Source organism: Leptonotus elevatus, chromosome 1 (assembly GCF_054856555.1).
Source record: "Leptonotus elevatus isolate MCC_2025b chromosome 1, RoL_Lele_1.0, whole genome shotgun sequence".
Taxonomy (NCBI): domain Eukaryota; kingdom Metazoa; phylum Chordata; class Actinopteri; order Syngnathiformes; family Syngnathidae; genus Leptonotus; species Leptonotus elevatus.
Window position 1 is genome coordinate 20,338,469 of NC_141239.1, and position 14,370 is coordinate 20,352,838.

Sequence of the window (14,370 nt, forward strand, 5' to 3'; positions counted from 1 at the left end):
CAAAATCGTCAATAGTTAATAATTAAAAAGAACAACATACCGTATTACTTAAATCCTTCGTCCTAATCAAACATCTCGGTATGTTCCTTGTTGCTGCCTTCTCAAATTGTGAGCAGAAAGAAGTGAATGCCACGGAACTAACCATTTTTAATTGTATACAGTAAGATTCCCCTTTTGTGTGTCTATGTGTGTGTGTTGTTATTATTGTCAACCTGGCCTGCCCGCGTGGCTCTCTGCTGCCACCTATCTGTTGTTGGTGGGATGGACCAGTAGAATGTGCTGCGTAATCCTCAGGAGGCTCCTGACTTGTCAATGCTGAAGAGTCCTCAAACACCACACGCAACTCTGCACACATTATGATTCTTCTATTCACTTTTTTGGGGGGGGGGGGGGTTCAAATCATTACTATATGTCAAAATATTGAGCTGATTCAATGGCCAAGGCCAGAACGACTAATTTACCACATTCTACACACGAAAATTCACTTTTACATTTCTCAATGGATTAAAATCACTTTCATTTCAAAATGTTAAACAAAAGTAAACCGTTAATTTCACCAAAAGCTCTTCTGTTATTACTAGGATTATATATTTTTCCTTTTATTCATACCTGTCAGCTGATGTGCGTGCTGCGTGGTGACGTCATGTAAAGTGCGCGACTCGCTATATAGCTTTGGACAAGGGATGGCGAGATCCGGTCCTCGAGGGCCGCAGTCCTGCAGGTCTTGGATATTTCACTTCTTGAACACAGCTGATTCATGATCAGCTCGTCAGCAAGCTCTACATAAGCCTGATAACGATCGTGTTAATTGGAATCAGCTGCAGTTCGAGGAGGGAAACCTCTCAAACCTGCCTTGGACAGTGGACACTTGCTCGGTGTTTTGAGGTAAGACAAGCATGCCGCACTCTCCTAAAAGTCGCGATGATTAAAGTAATATAACTCAATTAATGTTACAGTGTATGGGTCGCATTATGTTGATAAATCCATTGTGAACGCTATCTTGTGTGATTTTGGGCTCTAGGTGACATTTTGGAACTGTTGTCCGTTGACAGGCAGAGCTAATATTGCTAACGCTGATTAGCAAAATCCTACTTAACATAATTTTTGACTTGTATGATATAGCCAGTGAGGACGCGGCAAAAATGCTGTAAAGAAAGTCACAATTTGATTCAGTTGCTACATAATAACAATTAATGGTGACATTTAATAAGTTAACAATTTGTTTAATTAAAACTGCTCTTAATTTAGCAAAATCCACAATTTCTATGAGACAATTCCCAAATTAATGGAGACATTGAACAAATCACATTCCTCATTCTCTACCAATTCAAACCATTATAACTTCAAAATGCTCAACATTCCAAAAGATCCAACTGATTGAAGAAATCCTCATTCTCTGCGAGGACGTCGGAGCCTACATTGTCAAATTCATGGAGAAATTGAACAAATTGAATTCAACTTTCCAACCATTTAAAATAATGCTCAAGAAAAGTGGAAGAAAAAGAGTGAATCGTAAAGTTGGAAGGATTCCACATTTTCTATTTATTTTCTCAATGTTACCAAATTCCCCTCAGAATGACACTCTCTCAACCAATTCCTTCTACTCTAACTTGAAAGACTACAAAAATAAATAAATAAAATAAATCCTTTGTTGGGGGAAGCGGATTCAACCGTTTCCATGAGAAAATTCTTCAACAATGGGAACATCTGTACAAATTTTAGTCAAACTCACAATTTTTAACTAATTGTAACCATTCCTCAACTTTCTAATACTATATTTATCGTTCCAAAATATTTCAGAATCAGCTCTTCAGCATTTACACACGTGTTGTAGAGAAATTGCATTTTTAGTTTGCTGATTAAATGTCAGTTGATTTTTGAATTGTGTATCAAATAGCTGCAGTTACGTCTTACTTCGTCATGTTGAGTGATCGTGACTTACAACGCCAAATACAGGAAATAGCCAGTACTCTCAAAAGCAGTAGCATTATATATTTTTTAGTCTTGTTTTGAATCAAATCTGCAGCACACAGCCTTGCTTTGATTGGAAAGCTGCACAGGAAGCCATTAAAACGGAACATAAATAGAAATCAGCTGCGTTTCAAAATATGTGCCAATCAATTAGCAAATGGGTTTCCCTTTTCTTGCTATGGTCGGAGCAAAAATGATGTTGACGAACCTTCAAGCAGCCAGGTGAAATTGAATAGTCATAAAAGTGTTATCTACGGTGGCCCTGAAGTGCAAAACAAAAAACTGACACGACGGCGAATCAAAAAACACAAACCAAATATAAAAAAATAAAACACCACAGCAAAAAAATCAAAAATCACACAAACGAAAAGGTAATTACGAAAACGAATCAGAAAACGCATAAAAAGAAAAAACATTAAAACGGTAATGTGTATATAAAAATATGAAACAAAAAAGTAATGGCAGACATACACACGCAAAAAAAAACGATATAGAAAAATAAAAATGTAATGCAAACACAAATAAAAAAAAATCGGAACAAAACAACAAATAGGTTACTTACAAACCAAACCGCAACATTTTCATAACGGAAGTAGTTGTTAGGTGTGGGGAGGGCAGGAGGAACCGTATTCACCATTGATTGGACGAGAGGTGCAGCTTGATTGGGTGTTTGCCGCGCACTCTCTCGTGGGCGAGAGAGCACTTCCTTTCACGCCAGCTAAATATGTACACCAAGCTGCACCTCTCGTCCAATCAGTCGTGAGTATGGTCCTCTTCCCCTCCCCTCCTCACCTACCAACTACTCCCGTTATGAAAATGTTGCGGTTGTTCATTTTGTGATTGTGGTAACCTTTTTGTTGTGTTCCGTTTTTTGTGTTTGAGTTTTTTTTTATTTGTGTTTGCGATTGCGTTTTGTTTTTTTTGTTTGTAATTACCTTTTCATTTGTGTGGTATTTTAATTTATTTTTTTAATTTGGTTTGTTTTTTATTTGCAGTCGCATCTGTGTTTTGTTTTTCACGCTTTGCACTTCAGGGCCACCGTAGTTATCCACTTTTAACATCCAAATATACAAGCACTAAATTTCTTAACTTTTATGATGAATGTCAATGAAATGAGTCAAATGTGTCTCATGCATTCCACTTTTTTTTTTTCTTTTTTTTTTTACATCTTGTCACACTCCGTCTTAACTCGAACGATGCAAGTCCACCGTGAAGTTTTGTACTTTTCAGATTTTTCTTCCATACCCACTTACTACTGTCCGTGTGAAAATCTACAATATGGAAAGAGCTGATCAACAGATTTTCAAGCTAGTGGGATTGTGCCCTTTAAAAGTTGCGCTGTATCCTAAAGCATTGATTATTACTTGGCTGATGTCATTGTGTTTCCTATCATCGCTCTTTTCTAACTGCAGGGTTTCCTCACGGGTGTTTTGAAGGCAGCCCGTTGGCCTCCTGTGCGCTCCAAACAGCTGACCGGCGGGCTTCAAGTAGAACGCCATCCTCTACATCCATCTGCAAACCACCGAGGTATTTTCCCCTGGGGCGATTGCCAGCGGGGCGCGAGGCTATTGATTTGTAGCTGAGGAGGCACAAATATGAAATGCGTGCAGCTGTATTGCTCATCACCAACACACGGCTTGCTCCATTCCATTGCTGTACCAGTAAGGGCTGATACAGTAGGAGGATGGAATGCCGTCTGCACATGTGACAACACTTCCCCGACCACAAAGTATTGAAAACAGTTGCATTGATTTAGTTATTTGATAAATAGCTCCGGAATGAGTTGGCGTGGACGCAAACGCGGTTTTCGTATTTTAAGTACAGGAAATGAGAAAATAACGGGACACCAACTCGTCACATATTGAGACAAATGTGCTTAATCTGTCCGACTGGCTCGAGTCTGCATTGTGTCTGAGAGCTCAAATTGAGGTGGCAATTCCAAACCCATCATCATGGTTTGGAATACATATTTTTTTCATATATATATATATATTTTAAAATGACTTGATGCATTTAGGGGTGGGTTTAAAAAAACTCTAATAATTGACATCGAATCGATTTTCCTTTTTGAGCCTGAAATCGATTCATAAAACCATGAATCGATTATTTTAATTATTTTTTCCCATTAATTCAAAAAAAAATAATTCTATCTTACTGGTTTCTTGGAATTTACTGTTCACATAAATGTAAAAAAAAAAGTATTTGACTTCTCTTTTTTTCTTTTTAATTTATATTTCCAATTATTGAATTAGATTCGGAAAATACTTTCATCTCATCATTGCTGATGTCAATGTTTGTGTAACGTTTAAGTGATTATACTGTTACTTTAATGAATTGGCTGAATCATTTTACCAGTTACTGCCACTGTAAAATGTCATTTGGAATTTTATTAGTTTATCAAACTTTTTTTCTCCTGGTGAATAGAGCTGATGGTCTGTCCTTTCATTTGGTAGATTTGTTGGGTGTTCAACTGGCCCTGGTGCGAGCCAATTGTGCCTGTAATGGCCGTTCAGGAATCTCCCCAAATTCCCAATGGCCACCACGCCTCTGAATGTAAATGTTAGAACTTATATAAATGTGAAAATGCCTGAAGGTTTTGCTTTCCTTTAACGGTTTACATTTGTGTTGCATGGAGTCAAGTAACTTGTGACCTTTTTATTCCAGTCAATATTCCACATTCTTCTGCAAACACTTGAAATCTTCACTTTCTGTTAACTTGACTGCACATGATTAAGAAACGAAGCTTGAGATAGAATGAAAAATGGAGACGGCAATCATAATCAGAATTGTTATTGGTAGGGAAGCAAATGAAAAATGTGGGGTGGGGTTAGGTAGGTGATTGCGCAGCATAATTTTGGAGTGCGTTTGAACCTGTCAACCTTCACACCCCTAGTAGTATTTATAAAATGCAGACCTTGAAGGTAACACCTTGGACATGTGCACAGTTGCCCCTTCGCACCCATTCAGCACTGAACGCCGCCGCTTGGTTGTCAAAACAGTGATTGACTTCCATTTGATTTTCCTAAAGCCTGCAAACTCCAGCGCGGAGCCTCCGTCAGCACGAGCAGGACAGTTGAGAAAACAGGATTAGTCACTGTGGCAACACCTCAAACGCGGAAGAGAAAAACGATTCTCGCTCAACTGGCGGCAGTAATGACACAGCGCTATTTATTTTAATATTTGACCAGGGACAGCTAAACTGTTCCAGTATTCATCGTCATTCTTTTTTTTTTTTTTTTTTTTTTGCCTGAAATATGCCAGAATGAGGTTTAAGTTCTAGCTCGAGTGATATGTAACAGGAGAGAGTCCAAACACTAACACGGTCAAGGGTGTCAAGTGACTGAGAATTCCTTGAAAGAGGGCTTAGCTTCTAGCGCTCGTCACTGATTCGGTTTAATAATGCGCTTGACAGGACAGACGTGGAAAGTCAGACAATAGGTGTTTCATTTCATAAGTTGACAAAATGATTGGTTCCACAGTAAAAAAAAATTCTAAAAATAAAATTATCAAGATTATAAAAACAACTGGGGGAATTCTCAAATGCTCTAAGGTCCTTGGTAGTGGTGTAACAAATCCAGCTGTTTTGTTTAAGGATCTGATTTTACTTATTGTTGAACTACAACGCAACTTTCTTTGAGCAAGGCGAGACTCACACTTAAACCTGAAACTCCCAAATTTAGACTGTTGGCCCTGAGCATAAACCCGCCCGCTAAAACCTAGAACCTTCCACAAGCAAAGAGGGGGTAAGGGAGGGGGGTTTATCTTGAACACTCTCACATTTAGGATCAAATCCCAGTTTTTAAGGGGAGGGGGTGTAATTTAGAATTTCTACCAATTTTTCAGGTCTGAGGGTGCCAAATAAATCGAGCCCATGAACAGCGCAGACAGTCAAAAATCATTCCAAATGGTCTTAATACCTTCCAAACCAGAAGCATGGACCACCCAAAAATTGCACCAGATCCCATTTTTCACGGGTTTAAATTTTAAGGTCTCTGGGTGCCTGAAAACGAGACAGTCCTCCAATAAATATAACCACATAGGTCGTTTTGAAAAGGTGCAATTACGACCAAGTGTTACATATTTTAGTTTAGCGACCTCTATCGGCCATGTTGAATAGCGCAAAAATCCAAAAGCTGGGCTCGAATACGGCCCCTCTGGTTGGAAGACAAGAGTGTTTAACTGACTGAGCTATTTGGCCAGTGATTGTTTGTGTTTTCTATGGGTGGGTTTCCATCCACCTATATATTTTTTTTAATTCAAATTTTCAAGAATTGCGTAAAAAACTGAATGGAAATGCCAGAAATTTGCAAAAAGGCCCAAAATTCGCAAAAAAGTTTACGCTTGTGGTTTTTGAAGCGTATTGAAAAAAGGAAAATGCACATTTTTGCGAATAATACCGGATATACGTCGCACGTTTTGACCGATGCTACGTCACACGCACGTTTGTAGTTACAATAAATGGCGGATTATAAAGTAAGATTTGTTTGGGGAGACGAAGAAACACGATTCTTTTTATACTTAATTAAAGAAAAAAAAAATGCAATTTTAGATGGCTTTATTAACATCAGCTCTCGATGTAACAACACACTTCACTTGCATGCGGGAGGGAAGCCAACAAGACAAGTTACTTCCGTTCAGTCTGTCAAAACCAACATTCCCACCTGGAACTGACATTTGGTCATATTTTGGTGCATGGTAAAACGACCAATATGGTCAATACTGTTGGAGGACTTGTTGCTGAAAACTGATGTTTACGACTCGACCTGTTATTTCACTGAATCAATTTGAATGACTGTGGAACCTTGCAAAACCAAAGCACAGACTTCTGAGCTAGATTTTTTTTTAATCCAGGTTTGAAAGTGTGGGTGACGTAATGAATTTTGGCCTTTTTTTCAGGTCCACAAGCTCCCCCCTAAAATATGTGCCCCGGTCGAAAAACAACAGCATGTCTTGAAAGGGGTCCGTTTTGGGTAATTTTTGAAGTTAGGTAGAAGTATCAAATCCTGACCCAGAAAGTGAAAACCCTGACACCGTTCAGCTTTAGCCTTCAGGTGCTACTACTCAACCAGCAGGTAAATGAGTTTGTTTTCCTGCTGGATGGATGTGGATTTGACACCTCTGAAGTTGTCAGATCTGTGGGTGTCTAAAAAAAAAAAGTACCTCAAATCATTCTAATGGCCCTCTGGGAAGAAAATGGCAACAAATACCAATATTGGTAAAGTTATACCTGAAATTGGCTCATGACTAGTTCAGGATGGTAGAGTGCCTTTCACTCAGTCAGTTATTTTAGGCTCCGCCCCAATAGGACAATTGCTGTTGTAGAAAATGGATGTCAATTTCTTTTTACAGTAAGCACAGAATCTCGACTTTTGACCGATGTCCCCATTGACTGAGCCAAGCTTGACTTCAGGTTGCTGCCGTGGAGCTCAGCCTCAACCTACTTTACTTCCTCCATACCTTCTTAAAATGAGGCTACATGGAAATTCACCCCTGTTTGTTCCAGCGAATCCCCTTGATTTATGATCGTCAGTCACTTTGCTACCCTGCCGGGGTTTAGGTCACATTCAGGTGAAGCTTCTGTTTGACGCCACAATGGCAACCGTGACGGACCCCTTTTTTAACACCCCAGTGACCCAGCTGCCCCAGACAGTAGGCCATCCTGCATCGTGCGGCTCCCTCTGCTTTTACAGAGGCTCATCCGGCACGTCACTGTACGCACTGTACCAAAAAGATATCAAAAGAAACACCGAGTGCAAGGTGAGTTGGGGCAAAGATATGTCCAAACAAAGGGAACAAATGAGAGATAAGGTGTTGGACGAAAATATAGTGGCAGTGGCGATGAAAAACGCGTTATCAGTACTCCTGGCCACTAGGTCAGAAAGGGTGTGAGACATTAGCTGGCACAGCTAAGAGCAGGAGCTTGTTAGAAAGCGTGTGGGGCCATAGGAAGTGCTGTGCGGAGAAGATAACAGTGTGCGAGTGTTGGAGGGGGTGAGGAGGAGTTGAGAGAGTAACAGTGCCCTCAGCCCTGCCCTGCTTTCCTCTATTCACTACACGTATCCTGTCTGCGCGCTGCTCCTTAATGGCTTTTAATGAGCCACCAGTGAATCTCTCTCCTTCCTGCCTTCACACAACATGCCAGGCGAGGCAGCCAGCGCGAGGCCTGGCCCAGTTTAAATACGAACACAGCAGGATGCCGCTGCTGTTCATGCGTTCTCCTCGAACATGTCTGCCAACAAACCAAGCATCAAATAATATGTAACATAATAAATTGGTGTCAAGCCAGAACGTGGAGGTGATGCAGCTCGACTGAAGACTAAAGCCTTTTTCACACTGCACTTGCTCAGTGTAAAGGAGTCGTGCAGCAACGCGAAAGTACTGGTTTACAACATGCCCGTATTAGGAAGTGCTGACGTAGAAGCCGAGAAGTAAAAAACACACACACACACACACACAAAAAAACTGAGATTTTGCTGCCGGTTACGCCACACCTCGACAAGATCATTCATTGTCCTGACTTGAGGACACAGGCAGAGCAGAGAAAAACAAAGAGCTCAGTAGGAACTTGAATAATCTTATAATGCCCTTACTTCTGAATAAATAACGCTAAATCACTCCTCTCCAAATGGAGGCGTCACACTGCCGCCGCTTCTTGCCGCCCAACAACGCTCCCTTCCATAGTCCCTGCCCCTCACCACATACACAATGAATTGGTTTGAAGACAGTGCGCTGCAACCTTCTAAATGCAGTGTGAAAAGGGCTTATTTTTTTTTTTTTAGGTTGGAAAGGAGCTAAGTTTAGTGGGGTTGTACGTGGATGTTAGAGTATTTCGGGTGCAATTTTTTCTAAATAATATTTGTTGGGCTCTGTTGGCTTATTGTACTGCATCTCATATTGTCATACTTTTTTGTACCAAGAGGTAAAAGTGTCACACTCGGGATGTTTACAAAGTGTCAACTTGCACAAGACAGCATTCTCAGTTACTGCCATACTTACTGTTCTTCATTTCATTGTTTAATATTAATGACCTAATAATGTTTTTCATACTTTTTATTTATTTTTTTACTCTATGACTTTACCATTCGTTTATGACGTCCCTCAGGAAACACTACTCCAGGGCTCTCCAATTCCGGTCGTCGGGGTCCTACAGGTTTTAGATGTTCCCTCCCACTAACACACCTGATTCCTATAATCAGCTCATCGACATGCCTGATAACGATCCTGATCTTTAGTATCAGGTGTGTTGGTGGGCTGAAACAATAAAACCTGTAGTACTCTGGACCTCGATGACCGGAATTGGTGAACCCTGCACTACACTCGCACAACTGCTTGTCATTGTGTCCCTATCCGACACCATCTTTTAAATAGTCTGTAGTATTGAATTTGAATTATAGACTCAATGCCCAAATCAAGTTTTTAACTCGGTCATTAAAAGCTGAGCTACTTCCTTACTTTTGTAGTCGTCTACAATAATGTAGCCTATCCTCTATTTGTAGGTATGATGAAGTGAGTCAGGATTTGCACCCACCGTGTCTCTGTCAACAGGTTGTTGAGCCAAATGGACCTTTTGTAATGACTTTAACAGCCTGAGTTCTGGACATCCTATCATTAGGCTTACAATATGCTTTCGCCCCTTGATGGTGAGCAGGGTTCATCATTTGCTGTTCGCAGATAGTGTTGGTCCTGATAGTGAATATACTCTACCTTGACATTACCAAACTCTAATTTTCCAACAGGTGGAAATATGAATTTATTTTTATTTTTTTTTTTTTTGTTCACCAATGACCCTAATGAGGACAGGTACTATAGAAAATGGACAACTGGGTAATATTGCAAGTTAAAGAATTGATTTAAGACACACAAACATGACCAACAGAAGTTGGAAATTTGGAATGCTGAAGTGACGCAAGAAAATACAAAAGAAGTTTGTGCACCAATGACAATTAACTCACAAAGAAAATATCCTTTAAAAGTCCTCTAAATGTCTGCCCCTTTATCTCCCCATCTTCTACCCGCTATCCCACCAGTGCAGACATTCCTGAAATCAATGTCAGCCCCTTTTTTTCATTCTCTCAACTATGCAGCAGGCAGAATAGAGAGCTGACCTCAACCCAGTTCAAAAGGAACCTCTAATCCAGAGACCTTAACTCGATTACAGGGTGTCAAAGGGGATCAGAGATTTTCTCTCACCTGTCATTTTCACCACGCCGGAGGAATACTGGCAGCCTGCCTCCGGGAGGGAGCGAGGTGACTCCACTACCATAGGTGGCGCTATGCTCTCATTCAGGCTTTAAGGCTCCATTACATCAAACTACAGTATTTGGATTTTGGCTCACAGTAAAAACTATAGCCCCTACCGCCAGCAAATCAACATTGACTTGAATATGTCTGTACATTTGTAACATGCTCTACAATAAACTGACCAACTGCATGTTTTGTAATTATTATGTTACACGCACCACCACCATATAGAGCGTTCCGCAGCTGGTCTACCAGCCTCGTGTAGTCTTCTGTCAAATTCACATTTTGCTAAGAGTGCAAAAGGAACATTTGTATTCCTGTTCTGTGCGGTATATTGTCGTGGTGACAGCAGCATATGGCAGTTAGTTTAGCGGTATTCATAAAACCCACGCCGGTGATGCTGATGACGGCAATAATAGCTCCAGTGGCGCTCAAGTACACTTGCAGGTGGTGCACAAGGGAGGAAGTGTGTGTATCCATGCAAACACCTGAGTGTCTTGGCAACCCTCAGAGGAAGGGTCCTGGCTGTCGGACATCCCAGAAGACCCCCTAATCAGTGGGAACAAAGGGGGGAGGGGCTTTTGCAAATTCCCAAAATAGCACGACGAGTGTGTGCAGTGGAAGGATGTATAAGAAATCTGATGCAATGACTTGTAGAGTGAGTAGTAGTACAGATGAAAGGTTCTATTACTGGTAATGCAAAAAGCTGAAGGACAGGAATGCGCAATATTGTAATATACGCATTTGTGCTTATTTTGCATTTCAATACCGTACCATGCGTCAAGTCAAATTCATTTATATGAAGAATAAGCAATTCAGAAAATGGATGGATTGATTGATGGACCATGAAGGGGTCTTAAAGGACTTCACACACACCCGTAGTTGACAAATATTACCGAAATCCCCTCATCTTAACCACGAGGGCAAGAAATAACTAAAAGAAGGGGCCGCAAATGTGGGAATCCCCCTTCCAGGATGACCAGGCTGCAATGGATGCCGAGTGGGCAACAATTTACATAATACGACAATTAAAAAAGTTTAACCAGTAAGAACCAACACATCATCCATGGTGTCATATGAGCAGTCACTCAGGCTATGTTTCAAAAGCTTAAAAATGTGTCAACATTTAAAAGCCCAAGCTCCCCTAAACTTAAACCTCCATTTCGGGATGGCCAGGATAAGCTGATCGGAGAACCTGAGGGACATTAAAGTAGCATAGGGTTCGAACAGGTCGGAGAGATGGCGAGGTGCCAAGCCATTTAGGCACTTGTATACAAACAATACGTTTTCTAAAAAAAAAAAATCTTAAAATGCATGGGAAGCATTGTCAAAGGTGTGATGTCGTAATAGCCTCCATAACTGTTTCAAAAACGGAACGTGACAAAAAAGGTTTGACCTTGAACAGCCTACGTTGGAATAAAAAATGAAAAAAAAGCTATTTGCTACCATAGCATTTATCTGCTTGTCCATTTTTTAGGTCAGTCAATTATCACCCCTTAGATTGGTAGCAATTGGCTTCTTGAAAGGTCCAGGGACCCTAGATCACCTTGAGGAAACACGTGTGCATTGCAGGGACCAAACATTACTGCAGTTTTACTGTTATTGAAATTTAAAAAGTTTAGAGCCTGCTAATAAAAGTTAAAGCAGTCAGGATTGTTTTGCCGCAAAGGCAGGCAGATTTGACTGTCATCTGTATAATAATGGAAGGAGACACCAACTTTTCTAAAAATAGATCCTGGGAGGAGCAAGTACAGCACAAATAAAGTTGGCTCCAAGATCGAGCCTTGGAGCACTCCACAGTGGAGTGGAGAATTCAGCGTCCCCTAGACTGACTTGTGAATGAAGAAATACTGCTTGTAATGTGACAATCTTAACATTATTATTATTACCTCACTCTAAATGAATATAGGCTGGGCATATGTACTCTCTATAATTTTTAGGGTGTAATTGCCAGTCCCGGAAAGTCTAACTAACTAACTAACTGCGGAAGTAAGGAAGGAGCTTGAATTAGGCCCGCCTTAGCACTGTTCATAGAAAAGTAGAAGGCATTTACAGTATAGGCACTTACAAACCTTTTGGGTGACGTCAATCACTTAATTATTTTCACTATTCATAGCAGTACTCCGGTATGTGTCATTGAGGTAAAAAATTTATAAAATTACTAATCAGAAAGTAGTAACTGTCTTATTTTATTTTTTATTTTTTATATAGTTTGCAAAGTTATGCACATGAGGGTCCTTGCACTTTCAGAGCATTTTTTCCAAATTAAATTAAACAAGGGTATATATTCAAACTATTACTATAGGGAATGAAAAATGAAGGTGGGTGTCAATTTTCCATGATTTTTTTTCTATGTGTCATCGTCAATAGTAAAGGTAAGACTGTATGTGGTCCCCTTTTCACTTTTTGCAGCCAGGATTGCTCTCATGTGACAGTCCTCAAACAATACAGCCCCCCCACCCACACGGCCACCCCCTTCATGTGTTATGAATGCGATCTTGTCATAAATCTGTTTACGTGGCACGTGCGCACTTCCCTGTAAGCTACTCTCATCATCCCCGGCAGTCTCCGCTGGATTATTTTCCACGATAAGTCCATATGGAGCAAGTCCCATCCGAAGCACCAGATGATAAAGTGGACAATAAGTTGGGGGGCCACCACGTATCGCCCCCTCTGCCCCGCCCCTCACTAACTACTCTGGAGGCCACAGATTAGGCCTCTTGCACTTCCTTTGGAAAACAGGCACAGGACCCAGAGGAAGCTCCTGTCAGCTGTGCTCACTCACCTCCCCGGCCTCCCTCACTTTCTCTCTCTTTTTTTGTCTTTCTCGCTTGTTCACTCAGAAGAAATGCAGGCCACTCTGAAGGTCCACGCCGGACACACGAGGCCAATCCTTGTCAAGCTACTGCGCCATGTCACACTGACACCCTTCCTCTTCTCTACCGCCACATGCGAAGTACAGGATATTAAAAAAACACCTACCAGTACGACATAGTGTGTGTGGATTGCGATGGAGTCGATGCAGGAGAGAACAGAAATAGAAAAGTCTCCTGCTGAGGAACATCCTGCTGCTGTGCTGCCAGAGTTTGTGGGTCAGGTGATCAACAGTAACTGACGTTGGGCGCGCCCTTGGTTTGTAGAACCAAAAGCACAATTAAGGTCATTATACATGCCGCCGCCCCTGATGCAGTTAGAAGATGTTTTCAACATCACTGACGATGTTGTAGGTCACTCGCCTGACTTTGCGAGCAGTGCCGTGGTGTGAAGCGGTATAGAAAATAAATGGAGTGATTTATGTTTTTAGTATTACTTGGTTGAGTTCAATTTAGCTGAAGAACTCATTTATATACTTAATATTCTATATATTAGAGCTGTTAGTTGAAGTTTATAATCACAATTAATTGCATGATTTCAATAATTAACTTTTTATATCTGTTCTAAATGTACAACATGATTTTTTTTTTTCAAGTGTTTCATACCATTGTTAATAAAAGTGGACAAATATGTTCACCAAATTTAAACATGGTTGTATCTCTTAGTTCATAGATCCAGTAATTTCATAGTAATTCGTCATGTTGTTTGAAGTATGTATTCAATGTATTTCTATAAGTGGTGTGAAAGGGTGTCAGACCATTTTTAATTTTAAATGTTTGTTTACAAGTAAAGTTGTTGAAAAATATGAAAATCTAAGTAGATGTTTGGATCTTGTTTTGTTAATTTTATTTCCATTTATGTGTGATATTTGAGTTAATCGTTTTGAGTGGTCTGATCTTGTAAAAAGGGTAAGCAAAAATAAGCGTGAGCTACAGCCCATCCCTTTTTTGCTCTGTGTTTTCTTTTTTATGGCGGACCTGTGTGTGGGTGGTATTTATTTTTTTTCTCTATGACCGATCTAAATAAATTGTATTCATTCAAGTTTAAAAAGCTGTACTGTAAAAAGGATTGTGAAACATTGATTTGTGTTGAGGTCCTTTTTCGGCCACTAGACGGCATTAGTCATGGACTTGAGACTATGCAGTTGTTTCATTCCAACACACAAGCTGGCGATTGCCATGTAGTGTTTCATTTACAGGAGGCCTTGATATAGTACAGTTTTTTTTCCAGTCAGCTGATGAGAAAAAAATCCATTAATTTAACAAAAAAGAAAAAATATATTTT

At 40.3% G+C, this 14,370-nt stretch overlaps 1 long non-coding RNA gene across 1 annotated transcript; it reads left to right on the top strand.

Moving 5' to 3' along the window:
• The first annotated feature begins 666 nt into the window (after positions 1-666).
• LOC147181192 (uncharacterized) lies at positions 667-14,071 on the top strand. Its single transcript, XR_015096463.1, has 3 exons — positions 667-885; positions 3,384-3,498; positions 13,056-14,071. It is a non-coding gene; the product is annotated as an uncharacterized LOC147181192 (long non-coding RNA).
• The last annotated feature ends 299 nt before the right edge of the window (positions 14,072-14,370 follow it).